Source organism: Lonchura striata, chromosome 5, assembly GCF_046129695.1.
Source record: "Lonchura striata isolate bLonStr1 chromosome 5, bLonStr1.mat, whole genome shotgun sequence".
Lineage (NCBI taxonomy): Eukaryota > Metazoa > Chordata > Aves > Passeriformes > Estrildidae > Lonchura > Lonchura striata.
The window spans coordinates 32788312-32806308 of NC_134607.1; the positions used below are offsets into that span (position 1 = coordinate 32788312).

At 36.6% G+C, this 17997-nt stretch overlaps 1 protein-coding gene across 2 annotated transcripts in view; it reads right to left on the reverse strand.

The window, feature by feature from the left end:
* CPED1 (cadherin like and PC-esterase domain containing 1) overlaps positions 1 to 17997 on the reverse strand; it is a 144748-nt gene that overhangs the window by 26660 nt on the left and 100091 nt on the right. The window lies entirely within an intron of this gene.

Consider the following 17997-nt stretch of genomic DNA (forward strand, 5'->3'; position numbering starts at 1 on the left):
AATGCAGTGTCTTCCTCTGCACTAAGAATGCTAACCTCGGAGAAAGCTATGAAACTGTTTAAAGAAAACATTACAAGTTTCATAACACTAGTTCAGTATCTTTTATGTGCATGGAGAATATAAAAGAATCCTTTTAATCTAGGAAGGATTTTGATTCACTTCCATTTTATATGCACATCAGTTAGACCCTGTCTGCCTTCCTGCTCCCAAACAAAGTGCTTGTGAACCATAGAACAAAATTATTCACTTAAGACCTAAAAAGCATGACTCTTAATCTATCAAAGTCTTGTGAATTATCATTCTGAACAACTCAGAGATCCAGCAGAATTAGTTGAACTAAGACAACTGAATGTAAAACTCCAACTCCATTAAGAACAGAATACTAGAAACTTTAATTTCAGAAAGTGTTTCAAAATGTACCTTATTATAATAACAGAGGGGTTGTTTGGCTACTGTTTTTTTCAGTATCTCTAGTTAACATCTGCATGGATTTTTCAACTGCTTTCTTAGCGAATATGTTTTTCCTATGAAGCTAATGATATTTTTCCCAAGCAAGAACAGTGATGATTTCCAGCTTGTATGCTTTATAAACAAAGTACAAAAAGCAAGAAAGAAGAGGAATGAAAATAATTTAGTATTTCCTCCTCCCTAAAAAGGAAGATGAAACAGGAACAAGGAATAATAGATAAAGAGAGGGATTTTGCTGTTTATGTTCTGTTTTTTTAGTTTAAAAAGGGATACAATAATGTTTATCTGGAAACTAAGAGCTGCATCAGTTTTCGATTCTGGTTTTGTCCTCTTCTCTGCATCTATCTTTTTAAGTGCAAGCTCTGAATGTGAAGTGATTTGAATTTTGCTAAGTCCACTATCTGAAAATGGGAAATATCTTGAGAAAACCATGTGCTTTGACAATGCAAAAAGTAAATGTTTAAAGTGATAGTCAAAGGAATTATTATGTATTTATAGTTCTCTCAATAAAGTGCTGAGGCGACCCTGGCTTTTTCCCTGGTAATTAGGTAAAAATGTTCGATACTACCTGGGAAATCCTACAACCTTGTGGCTTTTTATAAGAAGCATTCATCTCTACCCTCCCATGCTCAGGGTATTTGGCATTCACAGCTCACACTGCAGAAGAATCTATACTCTAAGCCTCCAAAGTGCAAGCACTTGAGCTCTAGACTTGTCCCTTTGATTTTAGGCTAAGACCTTTATGTCACAGCCATGACAAACACAGCAGAGCTTCTCAGATTGAAAAATTATCAATACAATCAGAAAGTATGAAAAGGGATGAGAGAAAGAATGAGTTGAAAAGCATTACTCTTCCTTCATGATTTCTTAAGTTTAAATACTCTGACAATGAATGCAATGCATTGAAAAGACATGTTAGCTTAGGACTTGGTTCAGTGAGCTATAACTCTGCCAACACTACTGTTGAAGCTGCTTTCACTGTAAGCAAGCTTTTCAGATGTGAGCTCAGTGTTTCAGGGCATACTGTAACAAAGGTACTTCTCATTTCCAGCACCAAATCCTTTAGATGGTGAAGTACATTTATTAACTTTATTTTTATTTAGGGCCTGGAGCACACTAAGGTTAGGATTCAAAGGAGAGATTTAGGATGTTTGCATCCAATTCACAACTCTGTCTCTTTTTTCTCTATCTTGGAGCTCCATCCAAGACTATTCACCCTTGCAATGTATCATCTCAAAACCCTCATTCAGTTACCACCATCCTCCTAAGTGACTAATTTTCTTGTCTTGAGCATAGGCAAAGCTGCCCACAACTCACAGAGATATGCAAGTCAGCCCCTTCAGCACTAATAGAGTTTAAAAATCCCTTTGCCAACAATGCTTGATCTAATAGATGTTCTCAGGACATGTTACTGGGAGTGTGCAGTGCATAAAGAATGAATTGGTATTTCTCTAGTAGAACATTTTACCTGTGATGTAAAAAGCATAGTCTAAAGTTTCCCTTTGAACTGACTGGCAGCAGAGATTTCAGTTCAAGCTCCCAGTGTTTTCCCTCCAGTCAGGGGGCTACAGGATATTCTGGTCAGTTCTGTCTCAGACTCTCACAAGGAAGCTGGTTGCATTTGCTTTGTACACACAATTAAATGCTGACTTGTAAAGAGCCTTGAACCCACTGTGTGGGTGTGACTAGGTGTGTATAAGAAACATAGGCTGAAACTGGAGGGAGGGAGCACCCTTAAGTCCCTGATAACTGCTGTGTGAGAAAGGACTGACTGAAGTAGACACTTAGATCACTGAGATATCATGTGGCAATTCAAAGTGGAGGACAGGTTCTGTTGTAACCTAAGACTGGATGTATAATTCCAATAGAAACATAAATCTAAGATACTTTCCTTTCCATATCACGATCTGTGGGGGAATATATCTGACTCCCTAATCACTGTGGTGGCATGTAGAGAATCTTCTCAAGATTTACAAACGGAACTCTTCTATTTCAGGTTTAACAAAGGATTGTACCCAAACATTTTTTGTGTGTGTGTGTGTGTGTGTGTGTGTGTGTGTACATGTGTTTTCTTCCCCCTATTAATAGCCAATGTTCTACTAGAAAAAACATTAAACCTTTCTGTGCAAGCTTTATTTCACCGACACTCACAGTACATAAAGAGCCTGGTTACGCTGCTTGGACATGTACTGTTTCCCTAGACCTCAGGATCCCTAAATCTCTCTCTGTATCCAACTGATTGTCCTGGATTCTCCTTGACATTACCTGAACATCAGAAAAGGAATGTAATATTGATTTTTTTCAGCAAAATATTAATCATGACTAGCAAGTCTGGTGACTGCCAGACAGGATGCAAAAGAATGGAATTCTGCAAAATCAGCTCAACAGGAGCACTGATTCTGTTTCCTTTGCTTCCTTTATGTGACAAAACAAAACAAAACAAAACAGGAACATCAGTATATCTTCTCTTACTCTGAATTTTTCTAAACTGAGCTTAAAGGGGCCCAAAGGGCTGAAAAGGTTATTAGTGAGCCATGGATAGACTGAAAACAAGATTTCAAAGTGTAATGTAATGTATGCAATGGGCAAATAAAAATGTTTTTTGTTTAAGGAATTGCTTCACACACTGCTTTATATGGAAATTCAGTTGTCCTTGGTATGGTATATATTGGAATACACATCACAGCCACACGTGGTCTAGGGAATATTGAGAAAACCATTTATACAGGCTCAGAAACACCAGGTAGAAGACTTCTAAAACTGTCTTCCCACACAATGCCAAAAAAACCTGTGAGTTCCTGCCTTTCATGTAAAGACAGAGCCTACATAAACATGGAAGCTTCACTTTAAAGGAAACTATGCTTGTATGTGTGGGCAACAGGAGGAATTTCCCTTTACACATCTACAGTCTGCACTGACACGTGTTTGCAGAGAAGCCATGGGCTTTGGATGCTGCCTGTCTCTAATGATGCCCCAGGGAACACACAGGGTCAGATGCTCAGAGCAATCATGTTGAACACTTGATTCATTTGAGTCAATTCCCAAGAGCCAAACACCCTCCACTTCAGACAACAATATTGCTGGTGAAAGGACCTACTCTTGCTCACCGGTGAGAATGTTCCAAATGGTATGTCTGCTCAAGCATGAACTGAAAAATATCACCCAACTATATAAAGACAGTCAGGGGAACACAAGGCCCCCGTTGGGTCACACTTGAGCTTGTGGACATTTTTACTGTGGAAGGCCATCTCATCCACTACTGCTTCTCATCTGAAAGGTGCCAAGAAGAAAAGAGGCACCTGAAATAGGAATGTGCTCATTGCAATGACCTCACTCTGGGCAGGGGTGATCCCTACATCTTGAGTTTTCCCAGCAGCTCAGTGGGAGCCAAATCATAGTGCCTGGCAATCTTGCAAGCAACTGCCTTACCCTTCTTTATTTGGCTCTGTATTTAAAGTGACCTTCAATAAAGAACCCATCTCTGATAAAGAATCAATCTCTGAGGCTTTTCTGGCCAAAGATCAGACCCTTCTCTTATTATAACATTAGACTGTTTGCTTAAGTTAGTCAAGAGACCTTGAGAAAGTATATTTTTAGACAGAGAGCATTTACACAAATCTTCCTAACTGTAACCAGCAAATACATAATGAAAAATCTAAATGGTAAAGTTTAGGCAATGTTGCCTATACAACAAATATGAGGGCTAAAACTAAGAATATGTAAATGACACTAGAGAAAGTATCTGTGCAAATTTCTGGGACACATAGGCAGTGCATGGATAGATATTCATCCAACACTATCCATAACTCCAGCTGCAGCTACTTATATTCAGAACATGCTGTATAAGCCCATGGCAGTGCAGAAAATATGACTATGACTTCATGTTTGAAAAAGAGTCAGATGATGGGAAGATTAAGAAGTAATGGTGGGGGTTTTCTCCTTTCTTCGTCTTCAGTTAAAAGCTTTGGTAAAAATAAAAGTACTTTAAAGGAATTAAGTCAACATAATTTGAGACTAAAGTTTCTTTAAAACACTCAGAGACTGTATCAAAACAGAAAAGATAAATATATTTACAGACAGAATCTGGTTATCATTTATGCTTCTCTTATACCACACTGTGGTTTACCATAAAAAAAAATAACACAATGAAGGACTGATTTGACTTTGAAAGTCATTATGTATTTCATTCAAAAGGGCCTTTGAGTTTGAATATTTTCATTGATGTCTAATAGCTGTGACCAGCACTAAATTTCACATATTCCCAGATATTAATTTAATATACACAGCTGGGACACAGAAGTAAGATGGGTAAGTTTGTTTTTCTAGAAGACCTAAAAAACTAGCCATGTAGAGATTTATTTTCTAAACTATAATGAGTTTGAAATTGACTCTAATGAATTTGCAACACACTGGCTGCTATAATCACAGAAGTGAATATAATGGATTTTTACTAACCCTGATCTCTTTTAAAGATACTGATTAAAGGTTTGCCTTCTGATCGACAGCAGACTGAAAATGCAAGATTACAGCTTGATGGCTTACTGAACAATAGACTGCATGCAGGTAGCTCTCACACATGGACAGAAACAGATTGCATGCCAAGTAAGTGCCAAATAAGCAGGCTGAAGTTAGAATTTGCCATGTTTTCTCCAACAGCCTTTTTGCAGTATTTTGCTACAAATACTTTTCATTCAGTTAATCAAGCAGCCAGTAGTTGAACAAGACCTCCCTCAAAAAAAACAACTACTTCTGAAAACCAAATGATTTATTTTATTACACAAGGAATGGTAAATGATGCTGAGTCTAAGTTTTGCTTTGTTAAAAATTGAGATCACATTAGCACAGAGATGGGACATAGTGGAAACAGAAATTTAAAAAAAACCCCTTACTAATCAAAATGTAGGCTCTGTCAACAAGATATTAAGGCAGTTAATTACATCTTATTGGACACAGAATTTCCCCTGATCTATACAAATACTTTCATACAGAAATTCACTTTCCCTTATAGGGACACATCTGGAAGATTTCTGTGATTTACTTCAGGTCTGGGGAGCCAAGACGACACAGATAATACTGTCAGCATAGCACAACAAATATAATTGAATCAAAGTGACTCAGATAGTTTCCACTGAGGTGTTAGAAACATGTTAACTACTGTTTTTCTCAAAAGGATAGAGGTTACACTTGGATGTGGGCAATGTTCCCAGCCCAGGTGAAACTCACTCACCGAGATTCATCACTTCAAAGAAATAACTCTCTGTAGATCTGTGGACTCCTCCACCTTTCCTAAGTATTTTGGGTCAGCCTGTAAGGTGTTTAGTGTTTATTTCTTGTGTCTACTAATAAAATTAATTATTGTAAATTCTGCTTTCTGGAGATGTGGAACAAGTTTTTCCTTCAGCAGAGTTGGCATGGATACATTCACATCCTGTAGCAAAACCTCACACATTATGACTCACATTGTTTTTCTGATTGAAAGGATTATTTAATTACAAGAAATGCTTCCTGAGCAGCTCTAAAATCATGTAATGAATATTATAGTTTCAATATTTTTGCCTTAGATGAACAGTCCAGCTGATGCATTGCCCTGGACCTGCCTATACTCTTATATTTTAATCATCTATTTTTCATCTTCCTACTTTCCTCAGCAAGATAATGGCTATCTTGAACAAGAATTTTATGCAGTGTCTTTCCAGTAGTAAAAAAGGCTCTACAAAACAGTCCTAAAAATTTTGAACCAATCACACAGACCAAATTCTCTCCAATGCCAGCTCTCTTCCATGTGACAAGGAGCTGCAAGAACTTACTGTGAACATTGAGACTCTGGACCTGCAGCAGACGAGGCTGTTGCAGAAAACAAAAATATCTCCAGTTTGAATCAGACTTAGAGGATTTACTACCAACAAAAGTACTGAGATAATGGAAAGGAACTATTCCAATAAATATCAGATTACAGTGTATAAAGTGTATATAGCATACATTAGGTTCCATTATATACTGTAAACTGTAATCTATATTAGATACATTATATTAATTAAAGTTAAATTAAGTATTAGTGCAAGGATTTTGCCATCTTGCTTTTACTTCATTTTAATTCCTTCCTTCCACATTCTTTTTACAGCCTTTTCATCATCTGACAACAGTAGCTATTGTACAAACTTTACAGTCTTTTTTTTCTTAATAGGATTACACAGATGTGGAATAATTTTGCTGTGCTGATCCTCCCACACAATCTGTTAATAACCCTTTCTATCATAAAAATGGCACTTCTGCATGACTGAATCAGAGGAGGATACTTATAGAAAAGTATTGATGTTTGAGAACTTCTTGCCTTTTTCCAATTATTTTTTCATACTACCAGCATAAGAAAGATGGTAAGAAATCTTGAGGGAAGATCAGAAAAGGGAAAGGTGAAAGGTGAAAGAGAATGATATGGGTTTTATAGAAACAATAAATTGTTTTCTTAGAACACATGACTGTCTAGATATGCTGTGTTATGGCAGTTGTATATAATTGCTTAAATAATTGTTTTCAACTACTAAAAAGTATTTTGAAATATTCTGAAATTCCTCTATTTTACAATAGTAAACCTACTACCCTACAGTGTTGAAATAATAACATAGAAGGAAACAGCTCAAGATTGGCTGCTAGTCTGAAAGCACTGCATTACTATTTTCATACTAAAGAGTTAACTTCAAAGAAAACATGTAGTAGATAAAATCTAGCTTACCATTTTGCACTACAAAATGTCCATACAAAGACTGATTTTAATAGAACACCACATAGTGATTGTGGGGATTAAGTAAACTCTTTTTAGGCTGATGAACTCCATCATCTAGCATAGTGGGGAATGGAAAGGTCCAACACAGGTCCAACAAATGACCTCAAGGCAGCTATGAAATCCCAGACATGCAGAAGCTGCAAGTGGCCTTCCCACTGCCAAGTTCAATGGCTTAGGGATGATCCCATTTCCTCCTGGTAAAATAATATAAACCTCTTCACTGTATCAGAATGCAAAAGTGAAGGTCATGAAAATGAAGGTTGGAATTTATGATCTTGGAGATCTTTTCCTACCTTAATGGTTCTATGAATAAATGAGACTTGAATGTGCTGTAAGGCGTTTCATGTAAAGCAAAAGAAGTTCTCTCAATCCTATTCTGCCTTTCTTACCCTCCAGTAATTGAAGCAGTGAAGTTAGCTAGCAAGTTAAAGCCAAACAAAAGCTGTGCTATAATTATTTGAGTGCTGATGGTCCACCGGCATTGTGCTGCTCATAACTAGTTTTTACAAGAAGTTGGGCATTTCCCAAGACATTTTTTCCCTGTCTTCTGATTGACCTCAGTGTCAGCTGTTGAGTGCAACTATTTCTAAGGTCCACAAGACTAACAAGTACCTCTCCACAGCAAATACAGCAAGCTGCCAAAGTAATTTCTATTGTTTCACCTTGCTTTATATTGAATGTCACAAATACCAGAAGCTAAAGTAAAGTGTAAGTTCCCTGAATATTCATGTTTGCACCCTACTAGATAGAACTCATATATGTTTTTTTTCCAACAGAGGAGTTCTTCAGGTCTGTTTGTCCTTCTTTTCTGAGGTACAAGCTCATTAATCTGATGCTTTCCTCATACAGATATAATGGTATAAAAAAAATACCATGTCAAATCATGATACACTGTCAGAAAAATGACAAAGTAGAAGCAAGCCTGATCATGGTTTATCATGATTTTATCTGGAATAATTTGCTGCTTGCGAAACAAACACATGCAGTGTTTAAGGGGTTATCTAACCACATATTTTTGCTCCACATCTGTCAACTAATAGTAGAGATCTGTTTGCACAGTGTAGCACTCTGAAATACTATGATACTTCCACAGGTACTTCTGGTATATAAAGCAAGAAATGGGTTACCTTGAGGCTGTGGTGTAGGTACAGAGTTTGTGGCAACTGGGAGCGGGGCTGTGGCCCAGCCTCATCCCCAGTGGTCACAGCTGTGAGAAGCAGGTGAGCAGAACTGACAGCAATGAGCCATGGAGTGTCCAGGTGCACTGAGCAACCACCAAAGGGAACAGAGGGCACCCAGGGGCACTGCATGAACAATGAGGGCTATAAATGTTGGGGCTAAAGAACAAAAAGGGCAGATGGTTGCAGCTTTCTGAAGTGATGGGATGTTACTCTGTATGAGCAGATACCTGAGGTCTTCAGATGTGGTATGGTGTTATTCTATATGGGTGGATGCTTAAAGCCTTCTGATATTGTATGGTGATACTTTGTGTATTATGGCTGTCTTGACTGCAGCATATCCTGAGACACTGTGGTATGTTCATCTGTATTTTATATGTTACAGTTGTAACACTCTTCATATTTTATATTATGTACTTCAAATGTCAAATCATAGAATTTCAAAACAAAAAGGCACTTCTAGTCATTAATATAAGTAAACACATATAGCTTGGAATCTTTCATATCATAACAATTTGTGACAATCAAAGACCACACTGAGTTTGTTTTACACCCCTCAAAAGCGTGTGTCTTCTTTCATGCAGTTCACAGAATCACTAAGTCATAAAATCATTTCACTTGGAAAGAACCTCAGGAGGCCTCTAATCTAAACTCCTGTTCCATCCAGGCTCAGCTATTAAATAAGACCAGGTTGTCCAGATTGCTTTGCTATTCTGCTCTTGAAGACCTCCAAGAATGGAGCCTGTCCAACCCCACTGTCCAGCCTGAATCACAAATAAAGAAACATACTCTCAGCCAGAAACTCCATGTTTCAATTCATGACCATCACCTTTCATTGTGCTGTGAACCTCTTCCATAAAGAGCCTGGCTGTCTCTTGTCAACCTCCTTTTGCACAGGAAAGCTACTACAAACTCTCATGGAAACCTTGTGCATTCTGGGTTAAAACAGACCATCTCCCTCAGCCATCCTTCCTAAGGCAACTCTGCAGGCCAAAAGTGCCTTAAGGGCTTCCAGCGGTGCAGCTTTTCATTCTCACACTCATAGGAAACCTGATGGCACTGTTTTTCAAGTTAGAAGTAGGAATTCCTCTAGTTTAGTCAGGGAAGGATGATAAATGTCCTGGAATTTGATATACCAGATTAAGTCCAGTAGGATACAATTGGAACATCTCTGTAATGTTTAAGAGCCTAATGGAAATGGCCTCAATTTGCACTAGGGGAGGTTTAAATCAGGCAATAGGACAAATTTCTTCACAGAAGGGGTTGTCAAGCATTGGAGTAGGCTGCCCAGGAAAGTGATGGGATCACCATCCCTGTAAGTGTTCAAAGAACTGTGTGCATATGGCCTGGAGGGCATGGTTTATTGGTGAACAGTGGTGATGCTAGGTTGATGGCTGAACGTGACTTAGAGTTCTCTTCCAAATCCTACAATCTGACGATTTTGTAATTCTCATGAGAAATGCTGAGATGTAGGAGATGCAAATTCAAATCCTTTATGTACTGATTGATGTGAGTTCGGTTAGTGGTTTAAATAAACAAAGTCTCCAATGGGATAAGAAATTACAAACTCTAAAGTAGTAGGTCATCTGGCCTAGGAATTCTGCTCCACTTTAGGTTTCATGTATTTAAAAACACCCAAACACAAACCAACAAAAATATTTTTTTCTATGAAGCAAAAAAAGAACTCCTAATTCTATCAGCTGCACTATACTTGTTGCAATTAAGTTTTATTGGAATGATTGAAAGATTGTCAAGTCTTCTAAGTAACTACTATTTTAGAACCCACTCAGATATTATGCAGCTTCAAGTGAAAAAGGAGCTGTAATTCAGCACTTACTTGGAGTTCACAATTAACTGGTTATCAGTTCTGGTTTAGAAAGACAAGATATTTTTAGCAATTCAAAGCTCAAAATATGTATTCATTTATATCAGCTGCTGCTTCCATCATTAGGGAAATGGACATAGTTTCCCATTCACATTTTCCTGCTTTAGGATAACATGATTAAGATTGAGCACTCATATTAGTAGTTTGCTGGGTTGAGAACAAAATACTCAGCACTTCACAGGAAGAACTGCTTCAGTTGCTGGTTACAGGAACTGGTCTTACAGGCACAGAGCCTTCTTTCTGTACTGTCTTTATTGCAAGAGTCCCTTTTCACAGATGGTATGCAGGAACCTCATAAGTCTTTTCTAAAGCTACAAGACAGTTTGCAAAATTTACAGAAAGGCAGAGTACAAGGCCAGTGAATTCTTTTTTTTTACCTTTTTCACCTAAACCATAATTTCAGTTTAAAAAGTGATCCTTATCTCTGATCTTTGAGAAGGACAAGGATAGGGCTGCTGTTGACTTAAAGAGCTGTTTTATGTAATGTTGTGATGGCATCTGTTAGGTTCTCCAGCTCACTCCCTGAAGGATTACTTTTCTCCATTCACTTTACTGAGTGGACTGAGAACTAAGGCTCTGGCTTAGGCATCTGAGACAGATGCTCAGATTTAAACAGGGATAAACACCTCCATTTTGTTCAGGGGTTCTTCAAACACACTAGGGACATAAGGAATCAAAGCAAATCTGGACATACTTAGGATGACTATGAAATCCCAACTTGTCTTAATTTTTTCACTATAACATTTTATGATAGAGATAAGCTATTGACCCAAGAGCATTGTGTCATTCATATTTTGGCATGTGAGTTGATGCTTTGATTCCGGCTTAACGAGGTTCTATAAGTTATGTCACAACAGCTGAAGCAATTTTGAGTCAAAGAACGGACAGTAGTAGATTCAGAAGTTGATTTGGATGATGCCAAAATTCATAGCCTTCTGGAGGAACCAGGATAATGCCCATCTGACACAGAGGGAACTTACTGTAAGTATCCCCCTAATAGAAATGCTCCCATGAAGAGCCGATGCAAAGCGAATGCTCCTATTGAGAGCAATGAACATGATCCGGGTCCTTAATTAAGTTTCCAAGCAAAAGTCCAGCATTTGCTCAGCAAGTGAGGGGGTCAAAACCATATCCAAAATAAAGTATATGATATGCTCTTTCCATCTTGACAGAAATCAAGACTTAGACACCACACATTTCTTTGTTCTTCTCACGAGATTTTTCCAGATGGTCCTTACTTCCTTTCTAAGTCATTATTTAGCATTAATAGACACCTCTGAAGGAGCCTTTTTGCCAGGCTTTTCAACTTGAAAATTCAAAACAATAAAAACTGCATTTTAAAACTTCCATACTATATGTTAATTTTCTGTTAATATTTTTCTGTTTCAAAATAATAAGAGCAAATAATATTTACAGGTCAGCTTTTTTCATATTTCAACAGCTTTTGACAACTAATAATGACTTTCACACTGAAAGGTAGGGAAGAATCATAAAAGTATGTGACTGAAGCAAAGCTTCATAACTCTATAAGGTGAGACATGAACACTTTGAATTTTTATTTCACAGAGGCAGAGCCTTCATTCTTATAACTAATGGGTTTATTTTTCTATCATTTATTTAAATTATACATTAAATTCCTAGCAGATGATAAAACCCTGAATGAAGGCTAAAACTTCAAGCAATGTAAAGAAAAAGTAAAAAAAGGTTATGAAATTATACTTTCAAATAAAATGATTATTGGAAAAGTGGTTTCTCTGCTCAATTTCCTTCATCACCAGTCTTCTTTTCCACCTCCTGCCCCATTTTCTCTTCTTTCACTTCCTTTTCCAAAACAAACCTTTATGCAAAAATCATGTGACTTCTATAATGACCTTACCCTGTATTTATAGGAGTTTTAGGAATTTTCAGCGGGTGAAGAGCAACATCCAAGACAGGTCCAATTCCTTTAGGATCAAATGCTTTCACTCTGCTTAAGTGCATGTACACAGACTGTTCAGCACCCCAAAAGTCTTCAAGCCTAAATATCCATCATCAGATGCTCAGTAGTCACAAAGTGATACCAAGAGTTACAACATCAGGTTTGAACTACACGAATTTCATGTGCTAAGGATTGCAACCAACATCCTGCTAAAGGAGTCTGTATCACATTCCCTACCTCCTCTGCACATGAGACTCATGTAACTTTGCTTTCATGACTTGTTTTAGTCAAACATATTTTATCCAGATTGATCAGGATATAAATTACAGAAGATAGGTTTAATCTTATCAAATATCAGGAGCTGAAATGCAAACACTACAGCTTAAAAGATAAGCCACTCAGACACAGATAAAATAGATATTCATAACAGATCAACTGAACTGTGCTTTAAAATAGCTAATTCACCCCAGTATGCAGGCATTCAAAGGAACTAGGTCACACTGTTGAAAACAGAAGTCAGGTAAGATGAATCCCATGCATAGAGTACAGACCAAAAAAACACTTGTGTCACTTGGGAAAGAAGACTTTCCCTTCCATCCCATGTCATATTTTCATTTTTGCAGAGAGCAGGAACCAAGCAAAATATTTAGCACAGAAGGTCAATGTAAACTGTCGGCTACAGGAGCAGCTGTCAGAAATGCACAGGGTAGATCTTCAGGTACCATGTCAGTTCTCTGGCAACTTAGCAAACAAATGTCTTTTAAGGCTGCCATAAAGCACAGAGGCAATCCATACGTATGTCTTCATCTTTCCTACTGTAAGAATAGTAAGCAGCAGAAGATACTGTTAATATTTTTTCCTTTAGCAAATCAAATGTAAAACTTAATGGTTCAGAATAGGCAGCAATTTCTTTCACAGTCTGTAGGAGAAGCAGTCAAAGAACACAAGAACTTTGAATGGGCTTTGGAAGCAGCTAATTGTGGGCAATAATGAAAAACAGAGCTTTGAAACTAAGCTATTTTCAATATCTTGCTTTCAGAGGGAACAATAAAATGCATTTTGAGGAGACAATACAATTTCACATTTCTTCTTTGGTGGATTTACACAATTCTCTGTGCTTCTGTCTTAAGTTTATGACTATTAGTTTAATTTCTTGCTAAACAGAAAAATTAAATTCCCATAGAGTGTGGTATACCTTTGATCCATGACTCAGTTTTCCATTTGTTTCTTTGGTGAAAACAGCCATGAAACACAGAATTATTGAAGTACAACAAAGCAATTACAATACTCCATTTTCTTTTTCTTAAACAGTATTTCTTCTACCAGAGGCCTCTGTTTTTATTGATTAACCTTTCTGACAGAGCCTGGTCTACAACACTTCATCTTAATTTGGCTAGTCAGGCATTCAAACTCTGTCAAAATTAACAGGGAATAAAGAGGTTATTTCCAGCATAATTCCCAATGGAAAGAATTAATAAAGAAGGTGTAGATGATGTATTGACTCTACTTTTCTGGGTTTGTGCCTGGAAGAGATCACTGAAAGTGTCCCTTGGCTAAGGACATCACAATTTCACCTACCTGGACCAAACACCAAACCTGCACAATAAAGTCTACACTTATTTTTGCCTTCCATAGCTTTACCCAGCAGAATGTTCCCACACAGAGAAACCAAGATGACATTTTTAGATTCCTATGGCTATTTTTGAAGTCTTATCTAGGCTTAAAATATGGTACATGTTAATTTTTGTAATTAAAGTCAGCATTTTTGCTGGATAGACTAAGCATAATCTCAGTAATTGAGACTGTTTGTTCTTTTACTTATTGAAAATATGTGAGCTTTGAGCCTTCCTTCACTGGATTAAAGCATCAATAGAGTGGAGTGTGTTTAGGTAAAGTCTGTAACATGATGTTATAAGAGGAAAAAAGGCAGCCTAACACTCCTGTTTCATGATTGTATGCAATCACAGTTCAAAATTTATTTTCAGAAACCAGACAGATCATGAGGCTAATAAATCATTATACTTTTTGACAAGATTCATTTTTCTGGTATCTATGTGTAGCAATATAAAAATTTTAAAAAATTTTCAGTATTTACATGTGATCGCAGGTCTTCTTTTTGCAGCTGGTTTGTTTGGGGTTTTTGTTTTGTTTTGGTTTGTTTTTTTTTTACTTTTTCATTACTGTCCTATTTCTGTTCTGCTCTTTCAAAAGGACAGAGTTTTAGATACTCTGGCTTTATTCAGAACACTAGAATATAGTATAAGTTTAACAAAAGTACACAGCTGATGCTAATAGATAGAAATGTCTCCTAAAGTTGTTTCCCATATTTACTTATGTAAAACAGATGTTTTATGTCTTTTTGTGTCCTTGGACACCAGCCATTGCACAGGACTCTAACAGAAGATGATACAACGGGAATTGTGTGGCTAAAACACGTTTAGCCACATTTTTTTAGCAAATGCATCTTCCTTTCAGTTGGAATTACCACTAATATCAGAGGAAAAAACAGGAGAAATATTGATAATCTTTCTTCATTGTGCACAGTTGACCAGAAATGGAGAGAAAATGTTAAAATTTTCCTATGAATATACTGCAAAAATGATATATTAGAACTTTACCTCTTGTGACCATATATCACTTCTCATAACTGTGCAAAGCAGCTTCCTTCAGATAAAAAATAAAAAAAGCATTTTAAAAAAAGTATACCTTGTCAATTTGGTTTTATGAAGCCAATATTTAGAGAAACTTTCCTGGTAAATTGAATTTTTAGTGATTAGGCTGATTTTCTGGAAAAGCATTAGAGCAGCAATATATAGTCAGAGATTACTTTGCTAGCAAGTAAAATGTGTATGAAAGTGTCCTTGTTTTCTACTACATCACTGTTTGTTAATTTAAACTAGATAGACATAATAGCTTGCTTTGAACAATGGGTTAAAATAATAATTTTGCTCTTATGCTTTTATGTAAATCATAATACCACAGTTCTGTTGACCTCCAACAACCTCATAAGTCTTCAGCAATCATAAATTAAGTTTTTATTCTCAATCCCAGCCTCAATTTGAGTTGAAATCTGTATCATGAGTTTGCCTTCAATTCAGAGGTTTCCGTTCTCAAACTCTTTCATTTCCCTAATGTCCATATGTATGGTTACATAGCTTCATAACAGAATGGTTACTGGGTCAAAAATAAGGGAAAAGTCTCATTGTTCTAATGATGGCATGCATCCCAAACCATATTAGCTACAAATAACTGCTTCCTAAATTGCAATTGTTGTCAAGGAACATCCTGGTTTTAAACCCTCTTGACCTTTAATTTACAGAGCAAAGCATTTGTGAGCAAGATTTCTGCCAATAAAACGTCTCTAAATGATACTTCTCTCTTTTTTCTCTTCTTTAAAACTGAAGGAAAAGAGAAGTTCTTATCTTAGGAGAAAAAAAAATTGATAAAATCACTATAAGTTCTACTTTATTTCCAGTTTACACTAACTAAATGTAGCATAGCACAGCTTTTTACAAAAAAAAAAAAAAAAATCTGACTTGTGAGAATCCTGGATACACAAAGCAAGATAAAAACCCATCAGCAAAGAAATCCACAGGGTCATTTAGCTCATCTTCCCATACCAAGACAAGATCAAGTGTACCAACAGTTTTATTAATCTAGCTTAAAGTCTTCCAGTAAAGGGCATTCCACAACATAGCTAAAAAGTCTGTGAGAAGCCACATAATCTATCACTCATTAAATGCTAGGAAAAACCAACTGGTAAAAGGAATAAACACTAATGTTCTTTCCAAATATCTGTTTCATATCTATTATTTCATCTTTTTAGGACCTTCCCTTGTTTCATAGATGAATTAACTAACCATTAGTAGAATGTAATTCAGAGAGCAAATGGCCATTTCCTAGACATTTGCAACTATAAAGTTAATTTAAAATAGTGCAATACAGAAGAGACTCTGGCATGTGTTGGAACCCTGGCTGCTGAGAATTTTAGACTTTCTGTGCTAACAGGCACTAACCCCCAAGAAAACACTACATTTGACCTGAGGCCATAGAGAAAGCTTCCAAAATTGAATGATAGAACTGAAATTATAAGTGTATAATTTAAAGTGTGTAATAACACATAGTAAAAAACTTACAAATTTTAGACTATAGTAATATATATAAAACAAGATAGAAGTTTTAAGACAGAAGTTTTAATCCTTCTTCATCACCTTTTCTTCATTTAAGTAATATTGCATAATTAGATAAAAAAATCCACATTGCGAACCACAAGTAGTTAGTTACTAAGTTAAAAGCAAAAATAATTTGTCATTTCTTAGACAGTTTATCCTTAAAAAGCCTTATGGAGAAAGGGATACAAGTTCATTTTTAGTTTTTTAGTATAAAATACTGTAGAACTCACAGTTTGTGAGAATACAATGTAGATAAAAATTAATAAACATCTGAGTCTGAGCAAAAATACTGTCTCATGCATTTAATCCTGATGCTGACAAAAGAGAAAACTCAACAGGCATGAACGAGTCTTCCTTCAAGCACAAGAAGGATTCAGAAAAAAGTTATTCCAGAATTCTAAACCAAAAGACCTGCTGACATAAAACTCCAGGTTATTTATGCTCATTTCAATTAAAACTATTAAAAATTGAATTCATTTAAGACACTGATTACTAGCTCCAGTTACTTTCATGTGAATATGATCAAGAGAAAAGTTCTTCTGAGTGGAATGATAAATATGATATGAAGGAGTACATTGCATCCTTTGGACCTTAATCAACTCTATCCTTCAAACTGTCAGACTAATACTAGAGAAACAAGATTGGGGGTTTTTTATTTGAATGTGATGCAAATAAAGAGTTTGAAAAATTGTAAATACAACTGTGTAGAAAAACAACGTTAGTGAATGTGTTCCCATTTCTCAGGTGGACTAACTTGTATGAGAGTAGTAGGACATAACTTGTATCATACTTAGGTTCACAGTAAGGCAATTTTGGCAGAGCTTCTAACTTGCTGAGTGGGGAGTTGAAGTCTGACTTGGCAGACAATGCTCCTGCCTTTCATTGCCAAAGGTCCAGAGGTTGGAATCTAACTGCAGCTATGTGTGGGATATGTACACAGCAAGTCCAATCTCCAAATACAACCAGTCCCTGCTAATGAGTTCTATTCACTTGCATGTCTGATTGCCAGCTGGCAGGCACAGTCTTATTTGTGGGATTTAGCAAATTGGAATGGCTACAGTCAACTCAGACCTTCAAAGATAGGTGAAATTTTGCTAGATGCAGTGGAAATATTCCCTATTTTCCTTCTTGGGAGACATATACAAAGGAGGTGAGAAAACTCACCTGGGATTCCTGTGTACAGGAATTTCAGAAAAAAACATACTATGGGATAGAGCTACTATTACTATGAAGTAATCCATGGAGCTGAGGCATTCTCAACAGTCTTGATACTCAACTAATTTTCATGCACTCCATACTTTCAGACTCAAAATAATTTAGGTTGAAACAGACTTTAGGAGGCTCAAAGCAGGCAGAAATGTTTTATTGAGGCCTCATTTATTGAGGGCTCCAAAGTATTTCAGCTTTCACATACTGCAGTCTAGTGAACCTGGTTAATTTTATTTTGAAACAGTATAGGAGAATTTCTACAAGAAGTGACTGCATGTTTGGTACTGCAGAGGAAGCAGTACCAAACAGCTGACCAGCAGTAACTGAAAGCAATACAGCAGAGACCTGGTGTACCCCACCAGTGCACCACTAACACACCTCTAGCC